General features: G+C 35.8%; 1 protein-coding gene across 5 annotated transcripts in view; it reads right to left on the minus strand.

The window, feature by feature from the left end:
- Nucleotides 1–18885, minus strand: part of SGCZ (sarcoglycan zeta) — a 531956-nt gene that overhangs the window by 371620 nt on the left and 141451 nt on the right. The gene's annotated exons all lie outside the window — the stretch shown is intronic.

An 18885-nucleotide genomic window follows, 5' to 3' on the forward strand; every position in this document is an offset into this window, starting at 1 on the left:
GGGATATATAGGCTGGAAAATAGCTGCATCAGGGAAGAAATACTTGAAAGACTTTCACGTGCAGAAGAGCTTTGCCTTGTTGTCCTGGGGCAGAAGTAGGAGGTTTAGAAAGGTGTCAAGGGGCAGGCGAATGACAGGAGGAACTTCTTTCCCATCAGAGCTATTCCAGAGTAGACTGGGCACTACTGGGAGGCTTCCACTCACTGAAAATCCCCCAGGAAAATATCAGAGGACCAGATGTTCAAAGTTCTCGTGAAGATTATCAATTGCTGGAGTCTAAAACTCTTTCTTGCTCCTAGATTCTGGGATCCTTTGGGAAGTGACAGAGGCTCCTCCAGTTTCAGGCAGCGGTAGGTATTCTTCAATTATGGATTGCCAACCAGAATCCTTTCTAATTGGTCAAATGATATAATCTTTCCAAGATGCACAGTGCCAAGCATACAGAAGCACCAAATGAGTGCTTGGTTCTTTCTATCCCCTTCTTGCTTTCCTTTCCACCTCTGTTCTACTGACTTTATGAGACTCTTAGGAGGGTGAAACAGGATACTTGATATAAATGTGTATAATATATGAAGAGGTCTAGCAAATGTTTTGTAAAAGGGAGAGCCCTACTTAATTGTTTCTTACACAACCCCCAACTAGACTGTAAACTCTGAAGACAGGGGACAACTTATCCTTGTCTTATCTTTAAATTCCCAGGATGAGAAATATTTCAGGCAATTTGTGAGCCTCTCTTAGGTCTGTGATGAACTGGATTCAAAGGCTCCTGCCAGATTTTTCAAGCCCTTCCACTAGTCTCTCCCACCTTCCTATGGAACCCCAACAAAAGATTATATACATTGTTAGGCAATGCAGAACTTTCTAGCATTAGATTAGTTTGTGGATGTATTTCAAATAGTCAGGTCACTTCATGGGTATTGTTGGAGCTGTAGCCTTGAAATCTTGAGTCAAAATCCAGCCTCAGACACTTACTAATATCTGTTTGTCTCAATTCCCTCGCCTGTAAAATTAGAATGATAATAGTACCTATCTTCCAGGATTCCTCTGACAATCAAATGGGAACATTATTAAGCCCTTTGCCAAACTTGAAGTAATATTTAATTAATTGTTAGTTGATTATTATTATTATTTTTAATGTCTAGACTGTGGCTCAGATTCTGACCAGTAATGGATTCTTCTTTATTTTGTTTTAAATGTTCTCATATTAACTCATCTACATTAAATTTCCTTTGCAATGCATAATTCCAAGTCTCATCCAAGGCAGGCAATGCTCACAATTGTTCAGTATGATTTTGTTCTGGCGTCAAGATAAGGATTTTGTAATTATGGGATAGACGTTGTCATTAGCTTCCAGGCTTTGAAGATTAAATATAAGAGCACAGATATGTAACTGGAGCTGTTGATAAAAAGAAAGAAAGAAAAAACAGCCTACAACCAGCTCGGCTATGTTCTTTGAGGACCAAGCAACTATCTCCTAGCAACAAGGATATTGTGGGTCTTTGGTGGATGATGCTGAGAAGAAATTGTCCTTGGACGTCAATGTCTACTTGAAAAATAATTCTCAACACTGAGTTTTTCTTGCAGTCCCTGTTTTTAACCCTTAGGTTTGCTTTTACTGGGCACACAGAAAGTTAAGCTCAAACCTTTTCATCCTGTTATTTGCTTTGCATTTCTAAGTGTTAAAAGGCTATTATTATTATAATTTTTTTTATTTACCACCACACTTTGTCCTTTTAATGTGGTCAACTTCAGAAAAGCCTGAAATAAAATGATTGGAAGGCTAGTTTGTCTCTTTCTTAAAAACAAACAAACAAAACTATTTCATTTTTTCTCAATCACATGAAAAAACAATTTTAACACTTCCCTCCCAAAAAATTTTCAGTTCTAAATTCTTTCCCTTCTTCTTTTCCTTTCCCCCCAGAGAGAAGGCAAGCAATTTGCCATCTTGTACCCTTAATCCAAGCTAGTTTGTTTCTGGCTGGCTGAATCTGTAAAAAAAAATAAATAAATAAAAATAAAAATCATGTCTGAGTCTGCTTTATCATCTGTAATGTGTCTTCCCTCCAGTATAATGCAAGTTCTATGAGATAAGGGAGTATCTTTTTGTTTTTGTATTCCAAGAGCTAGGCTTACAATTATCCTTCAGAACAGGGACTATCTTGGTGCCTTAGTAGGATCTCTGATACCTAGTAAGGACTTAATAAATACTTCGATTTGGCAATCTTGTAATGTTGTGATGAGGATTAAATGAAACAATCAACAGAGAGGGTCTTTTGAAAATTAAGCTGTTCTAGAAATAGCAACTTTTCCTTAGAATAGTTCATAAAATCAAGGACTTGGGAATCTAACTTTATACAATCCTTTCATTTTCCCCAGGAAGGAACAATGAGGTTCCCAAGATCCCTCAGCTAGGCAGTTGCTGACCCAGGGTGGAACTCCCCCCACCTCCCAATGACAATTCTGATGGTCTTTCCACAAAGTCATTATTATACTTATTCTATCAATCCTGAACCCATTTCCATGGTTCAAATAATTATCAAATATAAAACATCAAGTTGACTAAGGCATGTTCTTGAACATCATTACTTCCTTATGACACCACCCATTATATTATAGGTAGCTTTCCTAATCTCAACCTGGTCACTATTTCCCTACATGTGTGGCATCACTTTTATAATGATATTATAATGCTTCCTGAAGAAAGGGACTGCCTTTGCTTTTGATTTTGTATATCTTGCTCTTGGCCAAGGCTTGGTATATAGCAAGAACTAAATAAATATATTTTTTCATGTATTTTACTTTTCTTGAGTTTATGAAGTTCAACAGCCTCTCTAGCCATCTCCTCCTTACCTATTTTAATCCTCCACCAGTTATAGCCAGTGATTTGTTGTTGTTAAAAACCATTAGCCACTTTCACAATAAAATGGATGCCTTAATGAACATTCTCTAAACAGCTCCTGGTTTTAGGGGCAAATTGTCACACAGTTATTTCTGGGTATTGAAAGGTAACTGTCCAACTAAACTAGGGAGACCTGACATTTTGCTACCATTTCATAAATATTTGAAAGAACCACATAGACCTAGCTTCACCATGGGTTCCCAGAAAGACCTGAGATGATTTACTTCTCTCAAATGTGAGAATTTTTGGAAGAAAGTCAAAGGGCAACATCACTGATTTATTCATTACAAAAGCCAAAATCTTGTTTCATTTTAATCCTGAAACTTCAAACTACAGATCTAGTTTAAAAATGTGAGCTGTTCACTGGGAAAGTGACCTCTCCTTGGCTGTTGTTACTGGCTCACAAGTAGATTATGGCTGTATATAGCATTACACTAAGTATTGACAAGAAGCTGGTGAGATGCTCAGCTATAAAATGCCAATAAATGAATGATCTACCATCCTGAAGAACTGTGGCCACATAGGATTAAACATGTCACTAATGCATATAAGTAAATAAGCAGAATCTGCTACTGAAATAAAATATGTAGGTGATGGAAAAATATCAAAACTAGGTTTTCTGTGTTTTATATCATAATGAACACCAGGATAGAAAGCAGAAAAGAACAAATGACTATTTCTATATGATGTCACAGTGGATAAAGCATAGTCCTGAAGGCAGGAAGACCTGAGTTCAAAATTGGTACTATTATTTTTTTTTTTTCCTGAGGCTGGGGTTAAGTGACTTGCCCAGGGTCACACAGCCAGGAAATGTTAAGTGTGTGAGGTCACATTTGAACTCAGGTCCTCCTGAATTCAAGGCTGGTGCTCTATCCACTGCGCCACCTAGCTGCCCCCTAAAATTGGTAATAATATCAAGTTCCCTAACTTCTATTTCCTTTAGTTTCCTCATATGTAAAATGAGGATAATCAATCGGAATTGTTGAAAGGAACAAATGAAATAACATTTGCCAAATATTTTGCAAACCTTAAAGCACTATGTAAATACTATTATTTCTCCACTGCTTCATCCAACTGACTGGTCACATAAGATCAAGCACTTAACTCTTTCAAGTGAATCATTTCATTGCTTCACATGGTTAAAAAAACAAAACAAAAAACAAAACTCTTAAACTAACTGAAGTAAGCAAGTCTGACCAAAAAGACAAGATGGCAGCCCTTCAGGTCTTTGTGAGTTGGGCTGAGAAAGGTTCATCACTTGTGACAAATCTGCTTATCAGGAAGCAACAGTAATATCAAAAGGTTAAAAACATCCCTAAACAAGTATTCAATAGTTTTTTTGTTTGTACCCACCTTTTAATTTTTTTCATTCAACTCAATAAACATGAATTGCAAGGGAAAAACACCAGGGAGAAGGAAGGCATTCTGACTGGCACTGGTTATATAAAAGTAAAAACCAAAATAATTCTGCTGGTGGGAGAGGGAAAGAGGCATAGGAGACTGCAGTGGGGAAAATGCATACAGTAATCATACAGCTCTGAAAACTGAGAAGAGAGAGAGAATGAACAACTGAAAATCAGGAAAGACTTCACAAAAGAGGTACCAATTGAGCTGAGCCCAGAATGCAACTAGTGAGTCTGAGACATGAGGAAGGAAAGGTGTCACCTGTGCACTGAGATGGAAGATAGAATGGTGCATTAAGAAAATATACATTTATCCTCATACATAATGTTGGGGAAGGAGATATTATGCACTGAAAAAAAGTATAAAAAAAAGAGACTGAATATGCAGCTACATATCTACCCAGTTAGGAACAATAATGAATTTATAATGAATGAAAAGAGAAGGCAACTGAGTTGTTCAAAAGTTCCCAAAAAACAAGGTCCAAAGAAAGAAAAAGTAATGAACTCTATATCATCATTTATATACACATGCAGAAAGTATGTGACAGGTAAAATAAATGAGGAATACAAAGATATTATTATTATTAAATGTTATTATTCTATTCAACATGTCTGAAAAAAATTATATGGCAAACCAATTGTGGTTGGATTTAAATGTCAAGGTGGTGATGGAAGTGGAGATAATGATGATATTAGTGGTGGCAGAGACAGTAATAATAGTAGCAGCAGCAGCAATAGGGGCAGTGATTGTAGGAGTGGTGATAGTAATAATATATCCAAATTACTATACTAAATGTTTTTAAAATATTACTTTTTAAAATTTAAATAATTTCATTTCATTATTTATTTATATTATATAATTTTATATCTCTATAAAGTATATAATTTTATAATTTATAAATATATATTTATTATAATAAAAATAAATTCAATTTAAATAGAAAATAGTTTTTAAAAATCAAATGAGATAAATTTGATCCTCACCAACCAAGGAGGTAGATATTATCATCATTCCATCATTATAGTGAAGAAATTGAGGTAAACAGAGATGAAGTGACTTGTACTAAGTCATAAAGCTAGTATGTGTCTGAGGCTGAACTTGAATTCAAATTTTCCTGACTTTGGTCTCAGCATTTTATCACTTAATTGTACCAGGAAGGAAATAAGCATTTACCTTGTACTTACTATGTCCTAAGCACTGAGGATAAAAGTATAAGCAAAAGAAAAAAATTAGTTCCTGCTCTCAAAGAGCATGCATACATTTTAGAAGAATTAGTGTTTTATTTCAAAAGCATGAGAAAGCTACTGAAGAATTTCTGACCAAAGAAACTTTTTGTATCAAATATCTTGCTCAAAAGATCTGATGTCATGGATATATGAACAATAGAAATATAAAACCAAAAGCAATTACCTAATATAATATTAGTCAAATGATATGAGCAAGTACTAAAAAAAAAAAATTTGCAAACTTTTAACTGCGACAGGAAAAAGGAAGCCAAGATAGTAGCATTAGTTTAGTTTTACACCTCTCCCTCCACCACCTCCTCAATTAAAAAAAAAAAAATACCAGACTGAATTCTCATTGAGAAAGCTAAGAAGCCACATTGATATCATTTTTGAAACCACAGAAGCTTAGGAAGAGAGTCATGGCCACATACACTAGAATAAAAGTATGGCCAGTAGAAAAGCAGTCATGTTGATAAATAAGGAGGATTCTTGTCTTCAGGGACTGAGAAAGGTCTGAAAGAGGGCACAAGAAAGAGATCCTAGTAGTGTCCTCAGCAAGTTCTGAGTGCAAGAGTAGGGGTGACTTGGTAGTTTGTTATGATTATCCCCATTTTACAGATAAGAAAACAGAAGGAAATAGAAGTTAGGGAACTTTTCCATGGTCCCATGCATAGTAAGTATATAAACCCAATACCAGATTACTTATCCAGGGTGGACAGGAGTTGAGGTTCTCAGAATCATTTTTAGGAAGCAAATATTAGCTGAGTGTCTTTGATCACAGAAACAGAGCTTTGTATCCAAGACCAAAGAAGAGTTAGAAGTTCAGAAACTCTGAATCGACAGATATTTTTAAAAAAGCAATAGTGACTGAATAAAGCATCAGTCTGCTGAAAGCTCCTACCAAAAATAAGCTTAAAGACTGAAACCTGGGTCAGAAATTTGAAAAACGAATCAGGAAGGTATCAAGATCATATTATTTTGGGAAAATAGAATTTGCAAGGTCCCAAGTAGAGTTCTGAAAGTTACAAAAGGATATAAAAGGACAAATGCTCAGGCCAGATGCCCCATTCCTTTAATTTACAATCCAAAGTCAAGAAGTCATCAGTTACTAAGTGAAATGAGCAGAATCAGGAGATTATTATATATGACAACGACAAGATTATATGATGATCAATTCTGATGAATATGGCTCTTTCCAATAATGAGATGATCCAGACCAGTTCCAATGATCTTGTGATGAAGAGAGCCATACCCAGAAAGAGGACGGTGGGAACTGAGTGTGGGTTACAGCATAATATTTTGACTCTTTTTCTTGTTTACTTGCATTTTGTTTTCTTCCTATTGTTTTTCCTTTTTTGATCTGATTTTTCTGGAGCCACATGATATTTGTGGAAATATGTGTAGAGGAATTGTACATGTTTAATATATATTGGATCACTTGCCAGCTGGGGAGGGAGTGAAGGAAGGGAGGGAAAAAATTTAGAAGACGGTTTTGCAGGGGTGAATGTAAAAAAATTATCCATGTATATATTTTGAAAATAAAAAGCTTTATTAAAAAAAAAAGAAGTCATAAGGAAGAATGAACAAACAAATAAAACAACCCAACCATAAAGTGCTATTATCATGATAGGGAAGCTCAAAGCAAAAGGAAGAATAAAACAATGAATTGAAAACATCTACCATCTATATGAATGTTATAGAATATTACTGTTCTGTAAGAAAAGACCATCAGGATGATTTCAGAGAAGCCTAGAGAGACTTACAGAAACTGTTGCTAAGTGAAATGAGCAGAACCAGGAGACATTATACAGGGCAACAAGAAGATTATAGAAGATCAATTCTGATGGACGTGGTTCTTTTCAACAATGACATGATTCAGGCCAGTTCCAATGGTCTTGTGATAAAGAAAGCCATCTACACTCAGAGAGAGAACTGTGGGAAATGAGCATGGGAACTGAGTATGGTCCACAACACAGCATTTTCACTCTTTTTGTTGTTGTTTGCTTGCATTTTGTTTTCTTTCTCTTTTTTTTTTCTTTTTGATCTGATTTTTCTTGTAAGCATAATTGCAGAAATATGTATCGAAGAATTGCACATGTTTAACATATATTAGATTACTTATCATGGGGTCATGAAAGGGGAGAAATTTGGAACACAAGGCTTTACAAGGGTGAATATTGAAAAATTATCCATGCATATGTTTTGAAAATAAAAAAGCTTTAATTAAAAAAAGAAAGAAAGAAAACATCTTCCATCAAAAAATTGCAATGGGGACAAAAGTTCGACAAGAATTCCTGAAAAAATTGAAGGAGATAAAACTTTATTTCAAAAACTAAATGAGAGAAGGAGAGGAAAGAATAAGAAAAAGATCAAGAGGTAGGGAAGAAAATAGGAAAGGGTAATTTCATAGTTAGGAAAAAGAACAAGCCATTCTAAAGAAATACACATTCAAAATCAGAATTTACCATATGGGGACTTAATAACTCCATAAGACATGAAGAAATAGCAAAAAAAATATATATATATATATATATGCAAGAAAATGTTAAACATAGGAAAAACTGGAAAAAAAATTGAGATCATTTAAGAATCACCAAACTATTTGAAGGTTGTGAACAACAATAACAAAACTCTAAATAGTATATTTCAAGAAATTTTTAAAAAGAAAACTCCCCAGCTATCTTGTAATCAGATGATTCTATCAATCACTTTCTAAAAAAAAAATAATAAATTCCTACTAATAGTTTCTAATTTAGGAGAATATATTATAAGGAACAGAAGGAATTAAACACTGAGGAATGACAGTCCATTGTCACTCAAGATTTAGCAAACACTATCATTAAAAAAAAAAAAAAGGAAACTTAAAATATAATATTTCAGAAGGCAAAGGAACTAGGATTATAACCAAAAATAACCTACCCAGGAAAACTGAATGTAATCATCCATGAAGGGAAATGAGTTTTTCATGTAATAGAGGACTTTTTAGCAGTCTAATATAAAGGCCAGAATTCAGAGACAATATAGTATTTCTGTTATCCAGAACCCAGTACTGGGTCACTCATTCAAGATTGTAAGGAATGGTGCCACTCAGAACAACTTCTAGGAAGCAAATAATAGCTGGGTGCCTTTAATCCTAAAACAAAGCTTTGTATCTAAGACCATAAGAATCATAAAAAAGAACTGGAAGGTTCTGAGTAGGTCATTTAGTGTTCTCTCATTTTCAGAGGGGCAGGTGGGTGGCAAAGTGGATAGAGTGCCAGCTCTGGAAGAAGGAAGAATAATTTTCCTGAGTTTGAATCTTATTTTAGATACTTTCTAGTTGTGTGGCCCTAGGCAAATAATTTAAAAACTTGTTTACATCAATTTCCTCATCTGTAAAATGGACTGGAGAAGGAAATGGCAGACCACTACAGTATTTTTCCAAGAATACCCCAAATGGGTTCACAAAGAGTTGGACACAATTGAAAAGAATGAACAACGTTTTATAGGTAAAAAAAATTCAGTCTCAGTAAGGTTAAGGGAATTGACTGAGGTGACTCATGCATCATAAGAATCATCCACTTTACTGATAATTAAGATTTAAATCAAATTAGGAAGTTTCAACTTACACTTAGCAAATTAGTGATAAAGACAAAAGATGAGAATATTTGGAGGTGCTGTGAAGTGACAGGCAAACTAGAACATTATAGTTGTGAATCAATAGAACCACTTAAAAAGGAAATTGGTAATTAGCTACTTAACTCCTTTTTATCTCTGTCTCCTTATCTATAAAATGGGAGTAATAACAGCATTGACTTCTCATAATTGCTATGAAGATCAAATGAGATAATAATTGTAAATTACTTAGGACAGTGATTGACATGTAGTAAGTGCTACATAAATGATAGTTATTTTGTGACTTTCTTTCCTTTTTTTTTTTTTTAAGAATGGCTTTCCAAAACAGCCAGAAGGAAATATAAAGGAAATGAAAGTGATATAAAAATCAATGATATCAGTAGAATACTATTTAAAAAAAAGGAAATGGTTGGTAACTTTAGTAGTTTCAGTTGGATAATGGGTGAGATAGGTCAGAAGATGGGTTACAGAGGATTTGGAATTGGCAAGACAGACAATGATTAAAAATGGCCTGGTGAAGGATTGTAGCTACAAAGGAAAAAGAGATATAAGATGATAGCTAGTAAGAATGATCATAAATGAGGATTTTTATTTATTTAAGGGAAGGGGAGATGTAGGTTTGTCTGTAGGCAGCAGGGAAAGAGCCAGCAAATATAGCAAGTGCATAAAGATTAGAGAGAGAGCAGGAATAACAAAAGGGTCAATCCTGCTGGATAAGATGGGGAGAAGGGATGGGATAAAAATGCATGTAAAAGGTTTGACTGTGGCTACTGATTTATCAGAGACTCAGCTAAAGGAGGGGATAATAGGAGGAGATGTCAGAAATATGAGTTGAGAAAGGGAAGACAGGCAGCTTTGGGAGAACGGCCTCAAACTTTTTGATTAAATAGAAGGCAAGGTCCTCATCTGAGCATGTAGAAAGAGAGGGTGCTGTTAAAAACCTGAAGAGAGGCAGGATTGCCCCAGCAGCTGTAGTTAGTGGAACTGAGAGCAGATTGGGGAGCAGAACTGTACTGCTGCAGAGAAGTCCTAATTGAGCCAAGAATCTCTAATCCCAGCCTCGTTCTTTCCTCCTATTTGATACAGTTCTAAAACAAGTCCCTCATTATTAGTGACTAAATGAATTCAAGAGACTCAACCTTAATACCACCATCCAGTTTTCATTTACTTGGCCATTTATTCCAACTCCAGCCTAAATAAGAATCATTACTGCAACATACCCAATATATAGTCATATTTTTTCTTAATAGATTTCTTGATAGTTTTTGTTTTTATATTGTCCACATTTCCCTCTTTCTCCTTGCTCTACACCTCAAAAAAGTTATCTGTAACAGATTTTTTACTCTAACAAAAAAGAAAAAAATTTCAGCAAAACTCATCAACACATTAAAAACACACAATAGAACATTATGAGGGGAAATCTGCACCTGTGGAGCCATCATTCTGCAAAAGAGAAAAAGATGTCTTTCATATTTCTTATTTGGAGTCAAAATGAAACATTCAGTGTTGTTCTTTCAATAGACAATGGGCAGTCACTGTTTTCTATTTCCTTACTTCTGCTAACTTCATTTTCTATCAGGTTATAGAAGTTTTCTCATGCTCCTTTCAATTGATATTGTTGATCATTTCTTTTAAAAAAAAATCAGATTCTCCTATGTTCACTTAGTTGAATCACTTCCCAATCAATAAATCCCCTAGACTTACTTAAAAACATTTATTATAGGGACCAATGTCTCCCTGGATGCCCTTTCCACTTTTGAACAGCTCTCCTAGTCAGGAAGTTTCTCCTCTATCAAGAGTTCATGTGTCTCTTTGTGATTCCCCCTCATGGATCCTAGTTCTTTCTTTGGAGTCATACAGTACCAGTCTCATTGTCCTTCTACAATATAAGTCTTTAAATACACAAAGACAACTCTTATGATCCTCCAATCAAGTCTTGTTCTTTAACTGATCACTACATACTATAGCTAAAAGCCTTCTATCTCTGGCTTCTCTGCAATTTATCAATGTCTTTCTGCAAATGCAGCCCTAAACCATTTGCAGTACTTGAGATACTTTCTGACCAGACAAGAATACAGTAGGAAAATTATCACTACACCCTGGATGCCATGTGTCTCTAATGGTAGCCTGGATTGAACTCAATTTTCCATTGCTATATTACATGGTTTCATGCCAGGGACACATTAAATGCTGAAGGGCAAGAGGAAAGATGTGAAAAATCCTGAAGTGGTGAGAAGAAGCCAAGTTGTGAAAAGTTTGTAAAAGCAGAGTTTCTATTTGATGCTGGAGGTGATAGGGAGTCACTCAAGTTTATTGACCACATGTTATTGACCAGTTATATGACCATATTGACCCGACCTATATATTTCATGGAAATCACTCTTGATGACTTTGAGAAAGTTAGACTGGAATAGAAAGTCTTGAGGAAGGGAAAGCAAATCAAAGGGAAATGTTGCTCCCAGTCATGTCTTCATCCTCTACAGGATGCTCTCTCTTTATTCTCTGGACTTTATTTGCCAAACTTCTCATGGATATCTTCCCTTTCACTACCTACTTTTTGGCTTATTTTTATTTGTTCCCTTCCTCTTTTAGAAAACAAGCTCCTTGAATGAAAGGCTGTCTTTCTTTATGCAAAAAATATATATATTCCTAGCAATAGCACAGTGCCTGGCACATAGTGCTCAATAATTGCTTATTGATTTGAGTTGTTGATTCACCAAAATAGTGTAGGTAAAAGATAATGAGACTCTGAAACAAAATTGTGGTCATGTGATTAGAGAGAAGGGGACAGATGTGAGATATGGGGGGTGGGTGGGAATAACCACACTTGGTAACTATTTGAATATTGGCTGAAGATTCCAGGAGATCAGAGTTCTGCCCCTGGTGCAGTCTTCAGATTCATGTTTGGAATATTTAGAAGGGAAGATGGTTAAATTTGAGATCCATTTAAGGAAGTAAAAGAGAAAAAATAAGCATTTATTATGTGACTACCATTTGCCAGGCATTGTACTAAGTAATTTGCATATATTATCTCATTTAAAAGGACATTCCTTTTGAAGTATTGCAATACTTGCAATTGGACATACACAAAAGAGACTAAATATGGATATACAGATCTAGGAATTGTCTGTGTAGAGATGTTAATTAAACTCATGGGAGTTTATCAGATCAAGAGTAAAGAAAAGAAAAAAGGAGAAGAATCAGGACAGAGTCTTCTGGGGGTCATGTAAGACTAATGGAGTGAGTTATGAGAAAACCAAAGAATCCCTTTTTTAGAGAAACAACTGTCTGTCTGGTCATGATCCTACCATCTCATAAATTATGAAAATCATTTTGTTTTTAATCTATATAACAGTTTCCATTTATATTTATGAAATTGCATCTTCCCTGTATCTTGAGAAGTAGCATAGTATATATGACTCTAAGAAGGGGTCTTCAGGTCTCCTCAAACTTCCAAAAGGATTAATGCTTCCCCCCAAAAAGATTAAGAATCCTAGATTAATAAAATTCCTTGCAATTTAGACTTGACTTGTATGATAGCTATCTGTCCATGATTTGTTACATTTGATAATGATATGCTAGTTATCTATTTCTTTATCTAAGGCATTGGAAAGCCATAGAGCAAACATAGCTCCCTAGGGTGCTTCACTAGAGCCCTCCTTCCAAACAACCTCAATCCAAGAAGGTCATTCAACCAATGTGAGTCATCTATTTTTACTCCCATTTAATCTGCCCTTCATAAATTTCATAAGAATAGCATGAGTCACTTTGATAAATGTCTTCTTAAAGTCTAAGCAAATGGCATATCTTGTAGCCTCCTTATCTCCTGTTCTCTTTATCAGTTTATCAGGAAAGAAAATGTGAATATCTTGGCATGTCATCCATTTGGTGAAGATCTGAGCTGGCTATTTACATCACCAAATCTTTTTCATGAATCACTCACCTTTCCATTAAATAACAAATTCTTTGGTTCCTTTAGCCAGGAATAAACAAAGAGCTCATCAGACTAGAGTTTACTACTCTCTTTTTGTCTTTTATAAAATTTGAGCCTTTGTCTATTGTCTATTGACACAGTGCACAGAATAACCTCCATTATTCCAAGAATTTTCAAAGGTTGCTAACTATGGTCCTCAATGCTTCCAGTTCTTTTTGTACCTAAGATGTGCTCCATCTGGGCCTGGTACCTGGAATTCATCGAATGTTCTCAGTGATTTTATTCTGTTTCTTTCTCTGTACTTCTCTTAGATTTTAGTTTACAGCTGTTAACTCCCAGATTTTTGCTGAGCTTATTCTGATCCTTCTAGTCTGAAGCTTACTTTTCTTGAAAGAAAAAAACAGGAGTATGAGATCAGAGTAATCCTATATATCCATATCATCCTTGGAGCAATGGCCAAAGCCTTCCTTAATTCTTTTCTTCTTCCCAATACAGCAAATATACCACCATTGGTTCATGCCTTGGGCTTATCTTCATGCCTAAATTAGTTTGCTAAATTAATTATATTCAGGTCGCTTAATCATTATGAAGCATCTTTGCTTTGGGGAATCCTCTTCACTGAGCACAAGGCTTCCATAATACAGAAGACTGTCTTCTACATCAATTTGGATCAAAAGATTTTTGTCACCAGACAGTAAGCATAGTTACAAGCCTCTGGTCCTATGACAAGAAGTAGACATGTCTTTATGGCGCCTTTTCCAGAAATTGATCCAACTGCATATGGTGGCCAAGACTAGAACTTGCTAGCATAGCCTCTGGATTCAATAGAACAAAGCCAGTATTCTTCCCACAGATGTTAACACAGAGCTGCCCTAGCAATCAGCTTAAGCTGCTCTTTGTTGCTCTCTATGACTTTTGTCTCTGTCAAACAAATGCCTTTTTAATACTTAGATTCTCTGTGGAGATGCTGTATGGAGAAGAAAAGAAGAGAAAAGCAAAGGAGAAAAAAAGGAGAGAAAGAGGAAAGAAATCAAAGTTATGTTAAGTCAGGAGTTGAATTGTGAGTGAGAAAGTAATGACATAAAAGGTAATATCGAGGTTATAGACTTGGAGCCACAAGAGACCTTAAGGTTAGGGTGGACACTAACCCTACAGCCCCAAACAAGTTAAGCTGTTTCCTTTAACAACATAGAGCAGTCATTTCTACTTTGGCCAGAAACCCTATGGGTCTTTTCCTGCAAATGAATGAGGAAGAGAAACACCAAACATCAGTACTGGGTGAAGGGCTGAATTGTAATCTGATTGGGTTTCTGAGTCAAATTAATTTTATATCCATCTGGACTTTAGAGCAGGAGGATCAACCTGGACCAAAACACATATTTTCTCTACAACATTCCTGACAAGCAATCAGACCACTGCCCAAATATATCCTCTAATAGGGAAATCATCTCTGCTCTACCGAAACCCATTTCACTTCACAAATATGTCATTTACTTCTTATTCTGACATAAGAAATGTGAACAACCATAGAGTAAAGCACAGATCCCTGGGACAATCCACTGAAGATGAGACTTCTGATTGATAGGGATGCATTAATCCCTACTCCTTGGGCTCTTTGTCTTCTCCTTGTAGGGAGAGCTTGAAATACATTCTTGAGGTAGCACTTGAACCAAGTGAATTCTGAAGTCCCTCTAAGAGTTCTGAAGCTCTTGAACACAATTATGAGCCATACAGTGTTATTGGCCAGAACCCTGTACTTAAAACAAGGATTCTTACAAAGTGTTAAGTCAGTGGAATTGATGAGACAATGGCTATCTAGTTTAACATGGTGCTTAATAGTTCTCTAATTCAGTACCTGTACTTAGTACTTAATATAGTTCTACAAGATTCACACCTACAATGATGTAATTAAAATAGAGCATATAAGCTGGGACAAACTTAGCCAAGATAGGACTGAGAGACAGATTTGTTCCATCATCCACCTTGGTGGTGGTTGAAGGCTGAAGCACAAGCCCTCAGACTCAGAGAGATTCATACACTCCATCTCACACTACCATGGTAGCTGGCTTCCTGCACTTCCCCCACTGAGACCAAGGCTGATCTGAAAGGCTCTCCAGAAAGCTGCCTAGCCACAGGCAAGGAGACAATAAAGAATTTGGACTTTAATACCTGGCTATTTTTGTGGTGATTACTCTACTGAAAAGGCTGGTCCGGAGACCTTCAGAAAACCAACACTATAATACGGCAGTAATCTGGGAAGGCTCACAGGTTTCTCTGACACTGTTGCCTGGAGTGAAACAAGTCAAGAGTGATGATGTTTTGGGGAGTTATTGTTGTTCCTCTCTGCTTATAACTAATAGAGGCAGCAAGAACTTTGTAGAAAATGCTTTAGTTGGTGAATGGACATTCAAAATGAGAAATGAGCCCCTAGAAACTGACACATGGAGGTTACATTTATACACCTCAAACTCCTCCCCAAAATCTAATGGCAAATATCCTTAAACATTTTTAAATGGATGAAGAAGCAATGATACTGTGCATCCACCATTGTAGACAAGAGAAAAATCAATGATTACATCAGTTTTAAATGTAAGTTATTTAAGATGTAACTCAATTCAAATCATGAATTTTCTAGACTCTACTGCTCCTTGGAATTTCCCCCCTGTTGTTTTTAATAGGATTGCTGTTGATTAAGATGGAGGGGAGAGAAGTGAAAAAAGAGTCCAGGTCCCTCCTCTAAAACTGTTTGGCCCTAAGAAAATCTCATCACCTCTCAGTAACTGCAGGTAGATTACACATTACAAAGTTACATAGGTGAAGGAGTTTCCCCAACAGGAATTCCCTACATGAACTAAATCACCATTCTGAATTCAAAACAAATACAAAAACTCTGGATAAAAAAAAAGAGAGAGAGAGAGAGAGGGATGATTTTATATAGTGTTAAAATGAGCCCTAGGATATTGAAATTGGGTTTTTCGAGGTACCAAGAGGAAAGTATGTCTTGGATATATCTGAGCATCAATTTAACATACTAGCTAAAAGGCTATAGAACCATTGTAAAGGTGAAGTGCTTTGAGTGACTTAATAACCACAGAGAAACAGGTGACACTGTCTAGCAGTCTGTCCATCTTATCTCTGCTATGGGCCAGTGAGTTGCCAAAGCAGAAATGGCATCGGAGCAGGCTATTGGACTTTACATTCATTGTCCCTGCTTCTGGACTTGTGATTATGCTCTCTAGGGGCTGTGAGCTGTGTTATCTGTGCTAAAATTCTTAAAGACAGTGAAACTGATTTCTAGATAGGTTTGTAATTAAGGTAATCTAAATCAGCTTTCTTCAATTAATTTATAAGGCAATATTTTATTTTACTGTTTTCCAGTTTTCCCTTTTTCCTATATGCTGCTTTACCTCCCCAATCCTTCATTCAATTTTCCTGTGTTTTCTTGTCATTGAAAATTATGCCTCTCAAATATCCAGAGAGACTAAAGAGTAGTGTTTGGGAAAATGGGTAAAGTCAATGAGAGACAAATTCCCCAATATTCTGAATACAAAGGGTAAAATAAGAATTTAAAGATTGCACTGATATTTATTTAAAAGAGATCCCCAAATGAAAACCTCCCAGGAATATTGTAGCCAAATTGTAGAGCCCCAAGGTCAAAGAGAAAATACTTCAAGCAACAAAAAAGAAAACATTAAAACAGTGTGGAGCCACAGTCATGATTACACAATATTTAGCAGCTTCTACATTAAAGAAGTTAAAGATTTAGAATATTACATTCCAGAAGGTAATGGAGTGATGATTACAATCAAGAATAACCTACTCAGCAAACTGAGTATATTTTTTCAGGGGAAAAACAGACGTTTAATGAAATAGAGGACTTTTCAAAATTTCCTAACAAATTAAAAAAAAAAAGATAAATAGAAAATTTGACTTTCAAATACAGGACTTAAGAAAAGCATAAAAAAGTAAACATGAAAGAGGAATTATAAGCTATAACTGTTTACATTGCTGAATGGGAAGATGATACATGTAACTCCTAAGAATTTTATATTATTACGGCAGTTAGAAGAAGTCTCCATAGAGGGTGGAGGAATCATTTGAATGCAATGGTTTTTGTAAAAAAAAAAAAAAAAAAAAAAGTGGGTGAGAAAGAGATGCACTAGGAGAAGGAGGATAAAAGAAAAAGAATGTGAAAAATTATGTCATATAAAAAAGTACAAAAGGAAGAGCTTTTAAAGTGAAGGGAAAAAAGAAGTGGAGAGGTAATGCTCAAATGTGATTCTCATCTGTTGTCTCTCTGATTAGATTGAACTGCTTGAATCTTCCTTTCATTTTGGCCATAGCACTTAACTTATTGTAAGTGCTAAATAAAAAATTGTTGACTAGGTAACCAAGCCCATTTTTAATATTCCTAACTAGGTGACATGATACTATTTGGAAATAGATGCTTAGGACAAAGAAAAAAAGAAAAAAAAAACAACCTGGAACCTTGTCTCCCTCAAGGTCTAGGGTAGTGGGAAGCACAGGACAGTCTAGAAAAGTGATAGGGAGAGAATGAGAATATGACCCCAAACTTCTGGGTCTTCAGCAAGTTGGCATAGACCTCCGGGTCTCTATTTTATCAAGCCCCATCCTGTCTTGAGACCAATCACCTTCATAAAACTCTTCATGCTTGAAATATCTGGAGATAAGCTACATTTCATTTTGGACCAAAGCTTTACCAGTTGCAGTTCCCACTGGTTAGAGCTGTCCTGGGGCTACTTGAGTCATCATTAGAAATCCCCTGGATTGTACTGTGGATAAAGTAATTGCAATGTTGTGGGATGATCAGCTGTGAATAACCTTGCTATTCTCAGTAATACAATGTTCTAAGATAACTTTGAAGGACTTATTAGGAAAAATGTTATCCATACTCAGAGAAGAATAGATTGTGTCTTAATTTGGATTGAAGTGTGTGTGTGTGTTTATTTCTTGAAGGGTTTTTTTGGGGGGCTACCCCAGATGTGTGTGTGTATATATATATTATATATATATTTGCAGTATGACTTTTATGGAAATATTTTGCATAACTTCACATATGCCTTCTCAAAGGTGGAGGGCTGTTTGGGAGAAAGGGAAAAAAATCTGGAACTCACAGTTTTAAAAACAAATGTTAAACATTGTTTTACATGTAACTGAGGAAAATAAAATATCAAATAAGTAAATTCCCTGGGTTCTAGAAGGTTGCTCACTGATACCGAGGAATCCTTATATTCTAGAGGAAGATATGTAGATACTCTGTCAAATCACTCTTCTACAGGGCTTGACTAGCCTTCCTTGATTAGCCCACCAACAGGGGATGAAAAGGAATCAGGAATCCATTGAGGGGATAAGCAACTGGAAAGAAGTGGTCCCACACACATTTTATCTGACTCTTAAAATCCCTCCTGTTCCCCTTTTCTCAGGGGAAGTCTGCTCTAGGGTCAAAATAGCCAGAGAAGAAAAAAAGATGAGTGTTATTTTGCTCAAGCCAATGCTTAACAAATATCAGAATATCTGTATTCATGGACTTATTTATTCTCACTTACCTTTACACTTCTTGTACAAAAGTGCCCAGGGATATTCCTTTTTGGGAGACAATTTATGAATTCCACACAAAACCTTTGTCTGTGACAAGTTTTTCTCATCTCATAGGGAGCAATCTCGCTAAACACTCCTACCCCATTAGGAAAAGGCATTTCTGATTAAAGATTAGGGAGAAAGATTCTCTCTCTCCCTCCTCCCTCACTCTATTTATTAAATGCTTGCCATTTTCTACTCTGTGTCTT

This window comes from Sminthopsis crassicaudata, chromosome 3, assembly GCF_048593235.1.
Source record: "Sminthopsis crassicaudata isolate SCR6 chromosome 3, ASM4859323v1, whole genome shotgun sequence".
Lineage (NCBI taxonomy): Eukaryota > Metazoa > Chordata > Mammalia > Dasyuromorphia > Dasyuridae > Sminthopsis > Sminthopsis crassicaudata.